We start from the raw sequence: 20,870 nt of genomic DNA, 5'->3' as shown, positions 1-20,870 counted from the left end.
ACTGCCCTCCCCTGCCGGCCATCTTGTGGCAGCCATCTTGTGTCCACATGGGAGTGGCCATCTTTGACCACATGGGGGCGGCCATCTTGTGAGTGGGAGTGATGGTCAATTTGCATATTACCTCTTTATTATATAGGCTATTAGAGGCCCAGTGCATGAATTTGTGCATGGGTGGGGTCCGGCCAGCCTGGCCAGGGGGAGGGGACGTGGGCGGTCGGCTGGCCTGCCTGCTAGTTGAACTCTTGGTCTAGGGGACAATTTGCATATTAGCCTTTTATTATATAGGATTATTATATAGGATATACACTGAGTGGCCAGATTATTATGTGTTCAGAGATCATAATAATCTGGCCACTCAGTGTAAGCTCTGCTTGGAGAAAATCCATCCATTTTACATTCACTTACTCCTCAAGGGCCTACCACGTGCCAGGCTCTGTCCAGGCATGAGAGAACACTGTTACTGGTGCAAAGTCATTGTGCCCAATGCTTCAAAGGCCCAAACTCAAAATGTCAGAGTTTGGAATAAGGGAAAGATTGATTGATTGATGAGCCAGTGGAGAAGATGGAGGCCCCAGGAGTTCCCCAAATTCATCTTAGGAAAGTACAGAATTCAGGCTTCTTTTATGTCAAGAGGAGGGGTAATAGGAGGAACTGTTTCTGTAAAACTCAAGCTGCAAGCAGAACTCTTCTAAGGGTTAACATGTCTAGATGCAAAACAAAGCAGGCTTGCGCAAGCTGGAGTCAAAGAGAGACCTAGCATTTCACTCTGCTACTACACGAGAGGACAAAATGACGTTCCTGCCTCCTGGAACTGACATTCCAGGGAGGGAGACAGGAAACCATTTATATAACATCAGACAGTAAATTTACCATGCTATAGAAATAAAGCATGCGAGTTAATGGAGAGTATGCTTGGAGAGGGTGGTCAAGGCAGGTCCCTGTGGGGGGTGGGCATTAAAGCGGAGGCTTGAATGAGAAGTAGAGCTGTGAGCCATGCAGATGTCTAGGGCATGAAAGTCCCAGTCATGGGCCACAGCCAAGGGCATAGTGCTGAGGGGCTTGTACAGCTCTCAGCATTAAGCCCCAGGTCTGTCTGCCACTGTGTTTTGAACATAGCTCTGCTGAAACCCACTGCTTCTGTCAGGGGTGCAACCAGGCGTTCCCTGCAGAGTACAAGTGGCTGTGGACGTGTTGGTGTGGCCGGTGATTCTACCTCTAGGCTCTGACGCTTGGACTCAAAACACTGGGATAGTCAGTGATTGCCCCTCCGCCGCTCAGTCATCAATTCTTGATGGTGCCTCTTTTACATGTAGAGCCCAGATGTTTTCTGGGCTCATCTTTCTAGGTCCTCAACAATTCATGCCTAAATTGCAACTTGGCACATTTACTTGCAGTCTTTCGGCCTCTGGAGGATGGGGATTGTGAGAAAGGTAATCAGCGTTCCTAGTCTGCTTCTAGAGTCATGAAGAACAAACCTGTAGCTTTTATTTTTAAAACATGGGCAGTTCAAGTATTTGCAGACAACTATTACATAATTTCTTTTTTCCAGGCCAAATCTCTTAGTTCCTTTAATAATGTGTCTCTAACATGGTCTCCAACTCCCTTATTGCTTTGTTGCCATTTTTCTGTCAAATCCTTTAAAAATGGGATGCTTACAACTGAGTGTGTGATCTGGATGTGCTCTGCTGAGTCTCAGGATGAAAGGACTGAACTGTCCCAGGACCTGAGCACTATACTTCCTTTATCTGAATGCTATGCTTTTTGTGGTTGTTAATCCTCACCCGAGCTTATTTTTTCAGATTGGGGCTGGGGACTGAGCCTGCAACTGAGGTATGTGCCCTTGACCGCAATCAAACCTGAGACCCTTCAATCAGCAGCTCGATGCTCTAACCACTGAGAAAAACCGGCTAGGGCTGAATGCTATGCTTTTAATTACTGTATCATTTAGTTTAGCATCTGCATCCTACTATTAATTCATAGGTAGCTTGCAAGCAAATTAGACTCAACCTCACTCAAAAGTGAGACAGACAGTCCTGGACAGGTGTTTCCGTCAGTTGGAGGGTTGTCCCATACACCAAATACTTGCTGTTTGATTCCCAGTCAGGGCACATAACTAGGTTTCGGGTTCAATCCTTGGTTGGGGCACATTTATGAGGCAAAAGATGGATGTTTCTCTCTCATATAGATGTTTCTATTTTTTTCTTTCTCTCAAAACCCCTCAAAACACATCCTTGGGTGAGGATTAAATTTTTTTTTAAAAAGTGAGACACACATAAGACATAAATTCAGACTGTGCCATTATATTAGCTGTATGTCTTTAAGCAAGTTATATTTAACCTCTCACAGTCTAAGTTTTGTTAATTATAAAATTATATACATATCTCATTTATTTTTCACTTGATTGTTGTAATAAAAAGATTATACAAAAACATGAGAGAATTTTTGGAGGCCTTTAGTATTGTTAACTCCTTTCTACTTACACCATAATCTGTTCTTTAGGACCAAGCTCTCCTGTCAGTTAGTTAGTGTATAAAAAGAAGAAAGCTAGGCATCATCCTATCTGCCTGGGCTATGTCTGTATTGTCCAGTGACCCCTGGAGAAGATAGACCTGGCACATAGTGGGCCCTCAATAAATACATATTTGTTGATTGATTTTATTTCAGGTAAGAGGGCTGAATCACTGGGCTGGCTGATGAATCCAATGGGTGGGTGGCCTTTTAGTTTGCCTATTTGTAGGGTTGGCTTTGTCTGCTTATCTCTCTCACAATTAGGAAGGGTTGGCAAGATGACATAATGAGTGTCATTAGTACATTATAAATGAAAAGTTATAAATGGCTGCTTACAGGGCCATTAATTCAGCCTGGCTACTAGAGGGCCATTTAGTGCCTTGAAATGGATAATTTGTTAAATGACACATAAGAAAGTTGAAAGAATTAATGTTGCTCGCCAAAGAGCAATCAATCCACTTTCTCTTTTTTCATTCAGACTACATAATTATTCAGAGCCTTGGGTTCCTTGTAAGAGAGAAGCTATAAAATAACAATGTCATCATCTCTTCTTTATTTTTCATTTAGAGCCATAAGACCGGAGGAAGAAACATAATATGCAGAATAGATACTGGCACGTCTGGAGGAATTTCTGCAGAGAACAGAAGCTTGCCAAACTGGATATAGGAAATCACAGACGACATGTACAGCTTTGAAAGAATATTCGAATTTGCATAGAACCTTGTCACCTTCATGACAGCTAAACCCATTGCACTTTTTATAATCAAGAGCGCTAAGCACAGCTGCCAAGGTGAATTTTATCCTGGTTCTTTGGAAGACTGTAACCTTCCAGTGTGATGGGATGTGGTTTGTGACATAAGGCACAGAGTTTCTGCCATCAGAATAAGGGATTCCCGTGCCTTTCTGTTCTCACCCTCCTGAGTAGCGATCATCTGAGACCGTTAGTTCACAAAGGGCCTGAAGAGGAAGAATCTGTGGGTGTCTGCAGTCTTCTCAGACCTGTCCAGACTGTTTAGCTACAAGGAAAAGTATTAGTCCAAGTTATAACACTAACTTCACAGAAGCACTCAACCAAAATAACGCAGCCTGGATAAGTCCACTGTCTTAAAGAAATTTGGGTAACTTAAAAAGGCAGACTTTTAAATTAATGCAATATAAAGCCTACATATATCACTGGGAATATCAGACTTGTGAGTCTCACATTGAAAACATCACATGAAAGGCGATACCCGGAGATCCAAGGGGAGATGTGATGCAAATTACAACTGAGAGGGTCTAGTTACCAATGTGGATATTTGATGAATCAAGCATATAATGCTCATCCATTCAGCTGTTTCAGTGCTTTGCCTCCTGCCCTGAAAATTGCATCCAGGAGATCATGAAGGAATAATCTGGGAAGTTTCACCATCAAATGGATTTTTCTCCAGGGGAGTCACTTTTTACTTGTCTTTTATTTTCATCAATCTTTAGTCTAATGAAGGACTCAGGTAATAAGTGGGGTTAACAAGGATAACACTCTGGGGCTCAGAGATCCTCAGGCAATGTAATAGTGGACCGTTTATTCCAATCTCAAAACTGGACACATGGTCAGTTGACTAAGGTTACTTTGTTTTCTTGAAATAAATCTACCCTGGAAACGCCACATGGAAATCATTGGCCAAGAGAGGCCAAGAGTGCTGGCTGTCTTCAATACCTCAATGAGTGTGTGTATCCTGCTGATTACACCAGGATAGACCAGTGGGCACACAACCAATCTCCCCCCAAAAGCCTACTTGTGCTTGTCATTCTTGTGCTCTCTTTTCTTTAGTTCCTGGGCCAGGCCACGTGGATGAGGAGCAAGCAGGACAGAGGGAGCCCCGCTCACCTTGGGTTCACCCACATGCCAAAATCTGGCTTCCCAGCCACCTCCCTCTGATTGTTCCAACTCCTTTATTGTCTCCAATTTGACATCCTCTTAATGAATAGCTGTTTAAAAGTCTACGGAAAAGTACACGCAAGCCTCAAATCCAGGTGTGTCAGTTTCGATGCAGTAACTGATGGAGGAAGAAACACAATCCAAAGGGGAGTGTTGAAGAGCGGAATCCAATAAAGGGAGGTAAGAAAAGGCTATGCGGATCAGGAGGTTGAGGCAGGTTTTAAGATCCTGGCATTGGTGGGCACAGACATAGCTTCTTTTGGGACAGGCCTCACATTGCAATCAGGCACCATCTCTTTCAAAAGTGCTGGCAGCACTTGACTCGTTCTAAATTGCAGGCATCCCTGGTTTTTATGCCAAGAGACACTTTCTCCAATGTGCTGCGGGAAGGCCAGATGGCCTTGTCATTGTGCTAGTCAGTGGATTGTGGGCCCTAGAGAACGTGCTGAGGACTCTGGCTTTGGCTAATTAATGCAAGCTCCCAGTCACAGGCAAGAATTAAGCAATCAACTCCTTTCTCTAATTCTTATACACTTTGGAAGTGTGCCATGATTAGCATGGTCTGAAAATAGGAAAAAATAAAATCTGCTTGGTCTAAGCAGGGAATGACAGGAAAACTCCCATATGAATTTGGCGAAAACTTAGCTGAGATGCCTAATCAGGGCATGATAAATAAATCCAGACAGAGTCAAATCTCTAGTACTTCTATGGAGGGGGAATGTTTATCTCTATTGGTTGAGCTTGTGTAAGATTTGAAGAGTTAGCTGGAATCTGGTGGCCTCTAATTAAAGTACAGCTTAATATTTGATATTAATATTTGGTACAATATTGAGGAAAATAAAACTGCTATTACCAGTAGTCTAGCGGATCTTTTAAAGGATGGGAAGATGTTGTGAAATAGTTTCATAAAGACATTTCTCATTTTCCTTCAGTCATTTTTTGTGTTTATTATTTCTGTACTAGAGGCCTGGTGCACGAAATTCATGCATGGGGGTGTGTGTCCCTCAGCCCAGTCTGCATCCTCTCCAATCTGGGACCCCTTGAGGGATGTCCGACTGCCTGTTTAGGCCCGATCCCAGTTGGATATCCTTCTCACAATCCAGGACTGCTGGCTCCCAACCACTCACCTGTCCGCCTGCCTGATTGCCCCTAATCGCTCTGCCTGCCAGCCTGATCACCTCCTAACCACTCCCCTGCTGGCCTGATTGATGCCTAACTGCTCCCCTGCCGGCCCGATCACCCCCAACTGCCCTCCCCTGCCGGCCTGGTTGCCCCTAACTGCCCTCCCCTGCTGGTCTGGTCACACCCAACTGCCCTGCCCTGAAGGCCTGGTTGCCCACAACTGCCTTCCCCTGATGGACTGTTCACCCCCAACTGCCCTCCCCTGCCAGCTATCTTGTGGCAGCCATCTTGTAACAGTCATCTTGTGGCAGCCATCTTGTGGTGGCCATCATGTGATGACATGAGGGTGGCCATCTTGTGTCAGCCATCTTGTGATGACGCGAGGGCATCGCACAAGGGTGCGAGGATCACCTAGGCTTTTATTAGTATAGATTAATAGTGTTACTCTAGACCAAGTGTAGTTCCTCCTCTATTTGTCATTTATCTGTTCTTTCCATATTATAAAGTAGTTACCATAAGATGCAAGCCACTACCCTGAGCAGCCAAGAGTGGTGTGCATAGTTTCACCAAGACTTTAACTCTCCTTTGTTAAACTCCCAGTAAGACCTTCCTTATCTTATCAGTCAAAAGAATGCTATCTGCTTTCCTCCTCTTCATTCTTATCCCTCTACTCCTCTTACCTCTGCTGACCTGTAGTTTCTCTTGAGTTAAATAATTAACTCATGTTATTTCTACTGCCTCACCTTGACATATTCCCTGCTTCCAATGTATAATAGATTTCTCCTTTGGAACCCCACCCCTCCCCTGATCAATACAGAATGTAATTCACCTTATATTGATGTGATATTGAATACTGCCTAATGTTTCCAGGAGGAAAAAGCACAATTAAAATACAAACTATAAATACATTAATTTGTTGCTATACACATTTATTTTAAATTTAAAATATTTTTTAAATGAAATATTCTTTCTTGACCAGAGATGTGACTGTGTATAAGTATAGTGAGCAAACTGGATATGGGCATCAGAAATGGATTTACCATCAGTAGTTTGGGTGAACAAGAGACTATTAGTATAATTAATAGGAGTAAGCAAACGAAGGGGAGGAGCTGGGTAGGGGCAGAAAGTGAACATCTTCAATTGGGCATGTTAGTTTTGGAGTGCTGGTAGGCATGAAGTCAAGTATTTTGGTGAGCAGCTACAGATGGACACTTAAAAATTAAGAAGAAGACATACCACTTATGTTAAATTTTAAATATGTGTTGTAATCTTTGATTGCCAAATTCCCTAAGGACATCACCTATAAGCCGATATTGCAACAGTAAACCACATTTCAATTTGTAATGTTGAGAAAATGTCAAAATTTGCATAACATTTTGTCCAGCATATGTCAATTCATTCTGTCATATTTTTTAAAAAACAATCATGGAAGATAAGTGTGATTGCTAGATCATAATGAGATTCAGCATTTGTTCATTCAGTGTACTTTAACACATCAGATATGTATTGCTCATTTATAAAAGCATCTCACTCAGCTACTTATATGAGCAATTTTCAGAGGAGTAATCTTTTGAATATTTAACCATCTACAATAAAATAAAATGTTCCAAATTCTATACAGTTAATCTTTGAAATAAACAAAATGAAGTTCATTAACCTGGACATTGTATTTATGGAAGAAGAGCACGTCTCCACAATGGAGGTAAATTGAGACTCACTGTCTGAAGCTGTTATCAGCCTTTAATAAAGTTTGTAGGGCAGATACCAGTCCTGGTGATCATGTAGAGTGTGATTGCAGTATTCATTTGCTACAGTGCTGCACAATAAGTTTACATTCATAAGTAATACAATAGGGAAGTCTAAGAAGAAATTTATACTACTTGACCCCTTCCTTTTAAAGTAAGTGATTCCTAACACTTTGATATAAAGGATAGCCATGGTAAGGTCTACTGTGCTAAAATCCAATTTGTTATTAAGAGCAAGTTCTGAGGTAACTTCATTTAGACTTTTTTTTTCTCTCTAAAGCTACTAAAAGTCAAGAGAGACCGTGAAAGAGTGGAGTCAGAAGGAAAGGAGAGAAAAGAATTCAGTGTAAGTCTTATTTGAGAAAGAAGGATTGGAGACAAGCTAATGCTTGAGTTAGTCGAGAAAACATATAAAAATAGATTCCTGATTGAGGTAAAATGGGAGTCAGATATGGCCAAGTCAGGCAGAGATGAGGTAGAGCCAGGTTTTGCTTGGGGGTTAGTTGGGGGGACTGTTGAAATGAAGGAAGTTGTACTTGCCTGCCTTCTCTACCAAGTTTTGGGCACCTCATGCTGTGCCCTCAGCTGGGCCCTCTGTGGTAGAGAGAGAATAAAGGATTTGCTAGATAGTGTCAGTGCTGCCTGGGGAACCCAGTTATTTGGGCTGTGGATTGTCAGCAAGGAGACCTGGATTACTTATTTTGTGTTTTTATTGCTATCATAAGGCTGGAGGTTCTAAAGGTTAGAGTGCTAAGAGTGATATAAAGGGCTGTTCCAAATGTAGATTCCTGGCCAACTCTTCCAATTCTAATTCAGTAGGTCTGTAGTAGGACATGGATTTGCATTTTAAATCAGATCTCTAGGTAATTCTGATGTGCCTTCGGTCTAGTTCCTGATAGGTGAGAGGGAAGGCTGAATGGAAACAAGTGCCGAGATAGTGTAGGAAATTGTGGACCATTTGCTCCCCTCTCCTTGTTCTCTGCAGGATCTGATTTGCTGTGTTTGACCTTTCTGCTCAGGGAGAGTGAGTGGAGGTGAGTGGGTCTACCTAGGAACCTGGATGAAATGTAACAGAATCCTCTCTTGATGGGAAGCCCCATTTTTATTGGTTGTATGTAGAGGGAGGAATGGTTTCTACCAGAATTATGCCCTTTTCCTTATTAGTATCTCAGAATTTGCAAGGTCCCAGGAGGAGAAAATTGGTACAACTTTTGGGCAGATGACTCAGTACACAGCACATTATTACCAAGTCATAGTCTGATGGAGTATACTGAGTTAAGTAATCATCTCACAGAAAGAAAACACACTTCAATGGAGCTAATCCTGACCTATTTGAGTGTTCATAAAGGAATCATAAAATTATAACTGTGCAGGAGGGACTCCAGAGAGGATATATATATATGGATATATATATGGATATATATATATATATATATTTGGCAAAGCCTGAAAATCAGTCTCCAGCTCTAATCAGCCCATTTAAGAATTGTGCCTACTAAAGCTCCAGTATAATACATATTTATTTTAAGAGAACTAAAAGCTTTTCAGATTCTACATAAGACTCTACTGTATGAATAGCTCCTTAGTGGGCAATTAGTCACTTTTTTAGCCAGTCATTTTAAACCACTTATTTCAGAATTTTTTGTTCTCAATCCTGCCTGTCAAGAGTACATATGCATTAAGGTACCTAACTGATAAAATAGCTGAGAATGACAGAGTGATCTGATTGAATGACTTTATTTTCAAATTGTGGGCTTCCAGTTAGGGGATTAATTCAAAGGTGAGTTTTCACCATGATGAACACAGCAATACTTTAAAAAGTCTGGAAGTGCAGTGCTTGTACCTGAGAGCAGGAGTGAAAAAGGATTTTGGAAGGCACTTTCCTGGCAGAGAAGACGAGAAAAACTGAGAGTGGAAGCAGCCACCTAGCAGGGTCAGCCTACCGGCAGCTGTCTGCCTTGACCTCAGCAGTCTTGTCCTTATGCTCAATGGGGTTAACAAATAGCCAAGATGTTGAAGTAATACCTAGAAAGAAGATTTGTGCACATTAAATTGTAACTTGGGAGTCATTGATTTCATGCTCAGAAAGGGAGAAATTTTGGTGAAGACATTAATTGGGCCAGATGATGGTAGGATGTGGCAAGACCACAACTATAGATCTCTGGTTCAATTGTGTTAAGATCTGTTTCATCCTCTTTCAAATAGTTTAGTTCACAGGTTTATTTCTGTTAAGTGCCAATTCTAGAAATACAACTTTGATTTGAATTATAACTTGAAGGAATTGCTTGGAATTCTTTTTTTCTTTATTTTAAAATTATAGTTGCTATACAATATTATAGTAGTTTCAGGTGTACAACACAGTGATTCCACACATATATCTTACGAAGTGATCACCGCAATAAGATTAGTAACCATCTGTCCCTGTACATAGTTTTTAAATGTTCTCTCTTCTCCCCATCATCCCTTTCCATCCCTGCACTCACCTCTCCTTCCTTCACCTTTCCTCCCATCCCCTTTTCTCTTCTCTCTCACATACACACACATTTCTAGCAGAGGCTTCAGTGGACAGTGACACCTCAGTACAGGTGGTTCTTCAATAGACATAGATGTAGGCTAGTTGAAGTAAATATTGCATCTTCTAGACTAGCTAAAGCCAAAGGTTGTAGACACTAAAAGAGCTTCAATGCCTTGGTTCCCCTTCCCTCTATCTTGGACCCCTTATTATAAAAGTCTCCCTGCCCTGGTCCTTTGTGTATAAACAAGAAAGTGCAGCCTTATGTGACTTTACTCCAGGGTTGAGGATTGGAGGGGTGCAGAATGGTGATCCCCCACTTTCAGGGTCTGCATCCCACCCCCAGTGATGTACATAGTTTCCCTTAGAACCAGAAACCTCCAGACCCTCCTTCTGAAATATTTCCTGCCCAGATACTTTTCACCGGGATAAGCACCAGTAGCCTGTCCCTGTCCTCAAGGCCTCACAACCTGCTTCTGAAGTTGCTTACCCCCAAGATCAGGGCCTTCTCTGGGATCTATGAGTATCTCCCAGTATCCACTTCTAAGCCTTGATGGGAATTTCCAGAGATTCTTTCCTGAGCTAGAACATCTGGAAGGAAACATATACATCATTTAAAGGTGAAAGAGTAATGCAGTTCTAGAGTTAGTAGCACCACAGATTGTCCCTCTGAGATAAGCCTAAATCCAATGACATCAAAAGACATTTTGTCCTATGTTTCCCATCAAATTCTGAGGCAGGAACAAGAGGAATAATTTTCTTAATTATAATGAAAATTATTGTAGGAACAAGAGGAATGATTTTCATAATTGTAATGAAAATTATTATAACAGTTAAATTTTGTAGCCAACTTTTGAATAAAACCAATATTTTGTGAAGCTAGGGCTACCTGTAGGACTTTACAAGATTCATATGTTTATCAAACTCACAAATATATTACCCTTAGCCATAACCACATCACTGATTGGGGCTTTGGAGTGATATAAAATTTAGGCAGTGAAGCATTTTTCACATAAATTTGATACAGTAGCATCTGGTTTTGATGATTTGTTAGATAATTGTTTGAGTTGTGGATTACAAAATTTGTGAAGCATTACAGATTTCTTTTTAATGGAAAGAGTCTAATGAGGGAATGAAAGGCAAATTCGGTTTTGTGAAATGCAACCAGGAGACAAGCAGTGGGAGTCAAACAGCAATATTTCATTTCTTGCACTTTCATCCCCTGTTAGCATTTTGCAGGTTCATTTCCCAGTGCTAATTTAGAAGAAAATTGATCTCCATTAAGGAATTAATTTAATAATTAATTAGGGTTGGTGTTAACAGCAACCCTACAATACATTTGTTAGAGTAGACATTTAGAGGTTGATGCTCTAAGTATTTTTGGTTACCGGCATTTTCACAGCATTACATATTCCTTCCATTTCCCTTTCCTCTTTGCCCCCTACGTTCTGAAAGACAAAACCCAAAGAACTCACGCTGTTCATATACCAGTATAACATGAAGATAGCCAGGAAAGAGAGCCCCTGTCAGTACTCTAAAAGCGAGTCTCTTCAATATGGTACTGTCATAACCCCTTTTCCCAAGGAACAGCCACACTTGACCAGTATGTTGTCAAATTAGAGTCAATATTTTGTTTTGAACAATAACAAATATATGGGTGTGATCGTTATTATAGGTTCCTGATTTACTCATTGATGAAACACATTGATTTTATTTATTTTGAAAGATAAAGAAAACATTGACTAGTTTATTTCCAAATGCTAAAAGACTGTTCATGCCTGGTAACTACAGTCATCAGTGTCATGCCTTAAAACTTTTAGACTTGTGTTTGCTGTTGCTTAAAAAATAATCCATGGAGTGATTCTAAAAGTATATATGTGCCTCAGGGAAAGTGTAAAGTGAAAATCCCTTGATGGTATCTAAACATCTTTTAAACATGAATCATCCCAGTTATACAAATAGTACAGTGATATCCCATATTTAACCCCACAGGAGAGGTTTCTGTGGAACCTGTGAGTTTGGAGGATGTTAGAGGGCCTCAGCAAGGGGAACATTTGGTGCAGTGGAGAGAGCAGTGAGCTGGGAACAGCCTCCGGGCCCTCCTGGGAGTGACCTGCTCCACTTCCTCGGCACATCACCAGTGTTGTCCCTGGCAGGGAGTGGGGTGGCATGACTAGAAGGGGACTGACTTTTCCAGGGGCTGGTAATATTCTGTTTCTCGATGGGCGGGTTCATTTTATGAAAATGATTTACACACTTTTCTGTATGTATGCATGTATGCAACATTTCAATAAAAGTTTAAGAACATTTGATGTCTGATATTAAGGGGAAAAATACAGCCATGGCTTTGAAAACAGCAGCAACAACAAAATCACACCCATCCTATTCCCACTGCATCCTGTGCTCACCTCCACATTGCATTCTTATTATCTGTTGCATGACTGTCACCACTATTACACTGTGAGTATCAACTAGGGAGGGAAGAAAATAGTTTGGCAGAAAATGTCTAGAGCAGTGCCTGGCACTCAGCTGGGTTCCCTGGTTGATTGCTTAGTACATCAGTGATTTAATGACAGGAGAGATGGACTCTGGTTTTTCACTCTGCCCCTGGGTAACTGTGTTACAATGCACACACACACACACACACACACACACACACACTCACGGAATGGGGAGGGGGGCGGGGAATAAAAGCTCTCTGAGTCTACCTGTCATGTAGGAAAAAACTTCAGGATGGCAGGATGGTTAAGACTTTTTCCAGTTTGAAAATTCCATGAGAATATATTGCTGGAAATATTTTAGAGTGTTAAACATATCTCATGGGTGATTAAAATGAGAGAAAATAAAGATAACTAAAAAGTAAAAACTCCAAATAAAGGATGGTTTTGAAATATAACTAGGGCTTTCAATTTATGCAAATAAAAATGGAATTGATTTTTGAGTGACATATTTTCCTGTTTAATTCAATCTTTCATGTTCTATATGACTTGAATTTGTGATGCTAAATCAAAAATAAAAACTAAGGAGCCAATTTCTCTCTTTAAAAATGTCCCCTAGATAAGAAAAAATAATAGAGATTGGGTTTATCCTCTCATCTAAACACTGAGCAAAATATATGAAATGCTGTTTTCAGACATTGTATACCAGGCGATGCAAGACATTGATCTCTGAGAGTGGGAAAACCATGTGATATCTTCAGCTCAGTGCTTGGAGTGAGGTTCTGGGCTGCAATGTAGGGAACAGGAACCCTAGGGAGCCCAGTTATATTCCTGATTTGAAGAGGTAGAGCTAGGAATCCAGAAAGGCCAAAGTGACCCAAATTTACAGGACAGAGTACTGGTGAGGACGGAGCTGAACAGATGAAAAGCTCTAGAGACCTGTAAATGGTCCTCTAAGTCTTCATCTAATTGCTGATCAGAATGTGCTTGTGGGAACCTAACCAAGTCTGGGAAAGGAACTATTGAAAAGGAGCAGAGGGAACATTTGTGGGACTCATACAGAGCTGGGAATAGTGCTCCTCCCAGCCAGGGTGGAAAATGTCCTAATCCAAAGGACATCAGAGAAATAAAAGACTACTCAGAAGGGTATTGCCTCAGTAGTGGAACAAATTTAGATCTAAACAAAGATGACTGAATTCCATCTCATCATCTTAACAGCAAGCCTAAAAACCCCCAAACAATTTCCAAATAATATAACTGCATTCCAGAACAAAGTTTGAGAATATACACATTCAAAAATATTCAGCACTTATCAAAGAAAAATTCCCCATGTCTGGCATCCAATGAAGAATTACCTGGCATATAGAGAAACAGGAAAATGTGATCCATATAAAAATAAATATTGGTCAATAGAAACATGCACATAAATGACAGAGATGATAGAATTAGTAGCAAAGACATTGAAGCAATTGTTATAACTGATTTCCATGTGTTTAAGAAGATAGAGGAAACGTTGCATATGCTAAGTAGAGACTTATAAGACATATACAGCTTCTGAAGAAGAAAATGTAATGTCAAAGATGAAAAATTCAGTGAATGAGATAAACAAAAGATTAGATATTGAAGAATGAAAAGATTAGCAAACTTGAACATATAGCAATGGAAGCTATTCAGTATGAAACAAACAAACAAACAAACAAAAAAGACCTGAAATAAAAGAAATAGAGCATCACTGAGCCAAGGAACAACTTAAAGTAGCCCAATGTATGTACAATTGGGGTCCCTGAAGAGAGGAATGAGGGGTGTTTGATAAGGATATTACTATGGTTATGAACCATAGACCTAAACAGGTGCTATTTTTCAAGACAAGGGCTGACCCTCTGATAATTCCCCAAACATGATTCAGGGATTATCAGGGTTTCCACTCTCATCAGAGGCCCAGAGTGCAAAGGCCAGGAGGCAGAGTGATTTCAAAGGATGGGGCCACCACTCTAGTTCTGACCAAGATGTATTCCATCCTCCCATCTCCAGCCCAGTATGCTAGGGGTGACACTGCTACAGAGAGCTGTGACCCTGGAAGAGAACTGTGATTTGGGTGGGCCCTGGAGAGCGTTGTGGTGGCAGCATCCTGCAAAACTATTGGGATGACATTGCCACTTCAGTGGCTCCAAAAGGCAGAGCATCTAGCCCCAAAGGATGATTTTTGAGTCCTAAGGCATAATGGAATTTGCTCCATTAGATTTTGGACTTACTTAGGATCTGTCACTCTTTTCTTCCTATTTCTCTGTTTTAGAATGTGAATGTCTATCCTATGTCTGTCCCACCATTTTGGAAGTATATACCTTGTTAGATTTCACAGGTTCACAACTGGAGAGGAATTTTGCCTCAGGATAAATTGAACTTCATGTCTCACCCATATCTTATTTAGATGATATTTACATGATACGTTGGGCTTTAAACTTAGAGTTGATGCTATGAGTTAAGACTTTAGGGGATGTGGGGGTGAAGTGAATATATTTTACATGTGAGAAGGACAAATTTTGGGTGGTTAGGAGTGGAATGCTATGGACTGAAATTTGTGTCCCCCAAAATTCATATGTTGAAGCCTAATCTCCAATGTGATAGTATTAAGAGGTAGGACCTTGGAGAGGTGATTAGCTCTAGAGGGTGGATTTCTTATGAATGGGATTAGTGCCTTATAGAAAGCTTTCTCACCCCTTGTGCCATGTGGAACATGGCAAGAAGAAAGCTGTCTATACCAGGAAGTGGGCTCTCACCAGACATTGAATCTGCTGGTACCTTGATCTTGGACTTCCTAGTCTTCTGAACTATGAGAAATAAATGTTCAGTTTTTTTAAGTGCCCCCCCCCCCAGTCTATGGTATTATTTTTTGTTTTATAGTAGCCTAAATAGATGAAGACATCATCCCTTGAACATAGAAAATGAGGCTCCTACCCATCCTCTGGCCTTCTTCCAAATTTCTGCCCCCTACTTTCCCTACCCCATAAGGCAATAGTTGGTTATTTTCCTATATTTGGCTTGGCTTGGAGTTGAAAGAATATACTGCTTTTAACCACCAACCAAAAGGGAAAGACAAAACCACCCCATCAGTTAGAGCCGTGGTCGGCAAACTGTGGCTCATGAGCCACATGTGGTTCTTTGGCCCCTTGAGTGTGGTTCTTCTACAAAATACCATGGCCTGGGCGAGTCTATTTTGAAGAAGTGGCGTTAGAAGAAGTTTAAGTTTAAAAAATTTGGCTCTCAAAAGAAATTTCAAGCGTTGTACTGTTGATATTTGGCTCTGTTGACTAATGAGTTTGTCGACTACTGAGTTAGAGCTAAGTTAGACAATTTTTTCCTGTTTCAGAAATATATCCTTAACCCCATTTCAGTATTAGAAACACTATGCTTTATTGTTTGACTGTCAGCTGTGATCTTGGGTAGGCTTTAGTGGTTCCCCCAAGTATTTCTGATTTTCTTCCCTTCCACACCCATAGGGTTGTACTTTTCAGCCACTTGGCCATTCTTACCTCCAGGACTGTGAGAAAGTAAACTGGTGGTGTTTAAACCATGCAGTCCATGGTATTTTATTATGGTAGTTCAAGCAGACTAATGGACATTAATTCATTTAATCATCACAGCAACTATCTGAGGTAAATAAGAGGAAGAAAATGCCTTGCCCAAGGTTACACAGTGATTCCAACGCTGGCAGTCAGACTGCAAGTCCATGCTCTTAACCACTGTGCCATACATGAGGACACAAATAGAAACTGTCTGTTAGCAGTGACAAGCTCACTCGAGGAGGAGACTGCCATCTCAGTAAGGTGCCCTCATGTTTTGTGCTGTGGCTCCTCATGAGTTCAGGGTGTAATGCAGCTGGTGGAGTCATTTGGTTGCTGACTTAGAATTATCTGATGTAGTTTTGAGCCCAGAGGACAGGCCTCTATTTGGGGTGTGGGATGAGAAGAGAGATGGACAAAATACTCTATTTGAATCCTTGAAACTAAGATAGACCTGAATATGAGTTCTTCGTACTCTAGCTTGGGTAGCTGCAGAACACCCCCAACCATGGTGCTCATGACCTTGAGGTCAAAGTCCCCAGAGACACACATTTCCGTACTAAGGAGGCTGAAGTCTAGTAAGTGGCTTCTTTATTCTATCTCTAAATGTAGACTTGATTTTCAAGCAGACATGATGCTAATGCCATTCTCTTTCCCCTCCATGCAGATGGAACATTTGGAGGACCCAGGTGGGTTTGTGGTGACCTGAGGATACGACTTTAGCAAGAGATTATACTAATCTCCAACTCGTAGGCTTTGGGACTGAGTTCTATGAAGTAAGTATACAATATCTTTCATCAAGACTAAATTAAATGCAAACATATTTTTATATTGTTATCCCTGTGAAGAGATTTATCTTTCAAAGCAAAGAATTATCTCTAACTCATAAATTCAGTCCATGTTTCACTTAGAAGAGTATTTGTTTTTCTAAATCTAATCCTCGGAAATCAGCCACGAGGTTCTCAAATATTTCAATCTTGTTAATGACACTTGCTTTAAATTCAAATCCCATTTCTCAATATCTCTTTGAAATAGTTAAGAAGCCATTGTTATTTTTCAGTTATTCCTAGTATAAGAGAATTTTGTAGTGATCTGCTCCCTACTTGACCCTCCCGCAACAACTCTCCATAGAGGGAGGAGGGTAAAAATTTATAGGGCTCTGAACTTGGGGAAGGAGGATGAACTACACAAGTTTGAGATGCAGTTAGGGTTTGAAATAGAGGGCGTTTTGGTCACAAACATGCTACTCACAATTTAGTTTTCTAAGAGCAAATGTTTGACTTTGGAGTGAAGATCAGAAAATGGGTAAGACAGTCACCATTTACTGAGTATTCACAAAATACAAGGGGCTGAACTAAGTGCATGGACATGTATCATTAATTCCTTATAGTAATCCCATGAGTAAGTATTATGATCAATCACCATTTAAAGGTGAGAAAATGGAGGCTTAGAGGGGTCAGATAACTTGCTGACTTAGGAGAGGTAAGGTTGCAAAGCTGGTTAACGGCAGAGTTTGAACTCAAGTCTGTCTGAGCCCAACATCTTAGTTTTGGGCCCCATGCAATGCTCCATTTACTCAACAGATTACTGAGGTGAATCAAAAGGAGGCATCAGATGAAAGCATGTTCTCACTTCTACACACAAAAGATAGCAACATGCTCAGATCTTGACATTTATTCAGCAAACATTTACTAAGCCCCATGACACGTGTGCTCCGATAGGTGTGGCGTGTTAGACACTATTAGGCAAACTATGTGAGGGATGCCCTGCTAGGAGGACTAGCATTTTCAGACATGTACTCTAGTGTAAGAGAATCTCTTTTTCCACTTATGTCAAGAGCCAGAATGGAAACAAAGAGCTCCCTCATCCAATGGGGACTGAAGTGCTGAGACAGTTCTAAATAGTTCTTCAGACTCTCTTGAATCTTCCTGGGGGATATTTCAAAATTTAATAAGTGTTTAGTAGGTGCTCACACTATGCCAAGCAGAGGGTGTGTACTAAAGAGACAGAGATGAGTAAGGTGTCTTCCCTGTCCTTGAGGGGCTCTTGCTGTAATGGGGCTATTTATCTGTTCCAGGTGCAAATACAGAGATTCTGTTACACTCAGGGATAGACAAACAGATGAATGCCTCTATTCAGGGTAGGGTTTGAAGAACATTACATAAACGCAATAAACTTTAAAGTAATGAGGAAAAAGGAGGAACGGTTAGGGTAGTGAAGTTAGGCTTGGGAAATTATTAGTACATGAGCCAATGCCTAATGCTCTGTACAACTTATTTATTTATTTCTATTTTTAAATACTTAAAATATTTAATTATAGTTAATATACAATTTTTTAAAAATATATATTTCTTCATTGATTTCAGAGAGGAAGGGAGAAGGAGAGAGAGATAGAAACATCAATGATGAGAGAGAATCATTGATCGGCTGCCTCCCGCATGCCCCCCACTGGGGATTGAGCCCGCAACCCAGGCATGTGCCCTTGGCAGGAATCGAACCTGGGACCCTTCAGTCTGTAGGCTGACGCTCTATCCACTGAGCCAAGCCGGCTAGGGCAGTTGATATACAATATTATGTTAGTTTCAGGTATACAGGGTAGTGATTAGACATTTATATAACTTACAAAGTGATCACCTTATAAGTCTAGTATCCATCTGACACCATACATAGTTATGACAATATTATTGACTATATTCACTATGCCACTGCTCTGTACAACTTTTTGTGGCCACCTGGTCTGTAGCTCCCTAGCTGTCAAAGCAAAATGGGCAACATGACCAGTCACAAGGCTCACAATAGCCACATAAACATATCTGTTCCTCAAGAAAGGCATATGTTTTCCTGGCTCAAAACCTGAGAAAAGTTTTTGCTGTGAGTCTTCTTAAAGGAGAACCATCTGAATTAGTGACCCGTATCCTCAATACCACAGCTCGTTCTAATGAACACAAGTGGCAGCTTATTAGCACATCAGCTGAGTTAATAATGCCAAAGTGAAACTCTGAAATAGACATTTCTAAGGGCCAGAGTGGGAAATCCAAGGGCCAAGGTGGCCATTGCTCTGGCTTAAGCTGGGGCCAGAAATTCACTTTTGGTCTGGGAGGGTTACTCTGAAATGATCGTGGTCCTAATTTATAAGGCCTGAAGGGAGGAGGAGTTAGCTGCTTTCCTTTTTTCTATACTGCATACACCCAGACTTCAGTGCTTCTGGCAGCTTGATCCCCTGCTGGTGGGCTTTTTCTGGATCCCACATGCTTTGGAGTGAGACAGGCTGGAGTTTGTTTCTGCTCAGTTCCTTCAGCTGTGTCACCTTGGGCAATTGCTCAGCTTCAGTTGTGAGTTGGGAGGGTAATACCTGCCGTACAGGTTTGTTGGGGGAAAACAGAAGAGATGACCTGTCCAACTATAAAGCTCTGTGCTCAGGACAGAACAAACACGTATTTAACAGTAGCTATCAAGACAGTGAAAATACTGATCATGCTGGTTAAAATGTCACTTGCCTTCTTTGAATTACAGAGGGATGTCCGTTTTTTCCTTTAAGACTTCAATGCAATCAAAACTTTCATTATATTAGTGTATTTTGCTAGGTTTTGTTCCTATTAAGAATTTAATACAGCATGTCTAATGCTTTATCTAAGTTTGAATTTTTATATAATCTTAAAGTTTTTTTTTTTGCTAATAACCAAGACAAATATTTGTTTATCTGAGGTTTGTGAAAGAAAATGCAAAAACCAAAAATGAAATAAAACAAAAGCCCTTCAAACCAACAAAAGGTTTTCCCAAGACCCTAGGTAAGCATCCCATAAAAAATAACATCCATAGCTTAAAGAAATGCACGGGGGGACTGTGAGGCAGTAGGTCTCATTTTAATTAAAATGAAGATTTTAGAAGGAGTGATTTTGTTAATGCCCTTGGTTAATAGACAAGTACTTATTTGCATATCTGGAAAATGCATATTTAAAGCAGGCGATGAAGGCTTGCTATACAAAGGCTCAGAAAGCAAATAGCAGGCTGACCTTGGTCACCACGTGCCAAGTACACATATTCATGTACCGCAGGAAAAGGCCTGTCCCTCTTTAAATGCTCACAGTTAGAAATGTGTGCTCGCTCTGTTTCTCTTACCTTGCTCCTTCCTTGCTCTCTCAGCAGAGGTCTCGTGCAGCTCCCCTCAGGTTAGGTGACACAGGTACCAGCTGAGCCAATGAGTCCATTCTCAGGGGACACATCCCTCAGTAGGCACCCAGGGAAACGTGGGTCAGCGTTATATGGTTTCTGTCGAGTTTCCCTGAAAATAGGAACAATTTGAATTTCAACAATGATGTGGTGGGAACCAGAGCCCTGGGAACTAGAGAGCATGTGGCTATGATGAGAATGCCTCCAGGATGGCATAAGCCCTAGTTCTGTCTCAGCCCTAGTTCATGTTTTGATTTGGAAGGTGGACTAGAGAAGATATTACGTGTGCAAATTAAGTCACCTTGAGTAAGGGCTTGAGTACTTGGGAGAAAAAGACTGGATTTCAAAGTAACCTTAGAGAATGAGTCAGACAGAGAGGAAGGTTAGGCATGATTTTATATATAGGGTGGACAAAAGTAGGCTTACAGCTGTTCGTATAGAAAATAATACAATAATTAATAAAAATAATATAAGAATAAACTCTGTGTTTCACATACTCACAACTGTAAACCTACATACATACACACGGAGGCAGACCAAGAAAGAGAGACAGAGAGAGGGAGAGACTGGCATTATCATATCCATATCATATCTGCTGTGTCTAATAAATGCTGGGCACAAAATAATCACTAAAATCCTGGTTTAATTGAATTAACTTAGAAAAGAAAGAGTCACTCAAAAAATTAGGACCGCCCTAGCCGGTTTGGCTCAGTGGATAGAGTGTCAGCCTGGGGATTGAAGGGTCCCAGGTTCGATTCCGGTCAAGGGCATGTACCTTGGTTGCGGGCACATCCCCAGTGGGGAGTGTGCAGGAGGCAGCTGATCGATGCTTCTCTCTCATCGATGTTTCTAGCTCTCTATCCCTCTCGCTTCCTCTCTGTAAAAAATCAATAAAATATA

Source organism: Plecotus auritus (assembly GCF_963455305.1).
Source record: "Plecotus auritus genome assembly, chromosome: 7".
Lineage (NCBI taxonomy): Eukaryota > Metazoa > Chordata > Mammalia > Chiroptera > Vespertilionidae > Plecotus > Plecotus auritus.
This window is presented reverse-complemented; position numbering follows the sequence as displayed.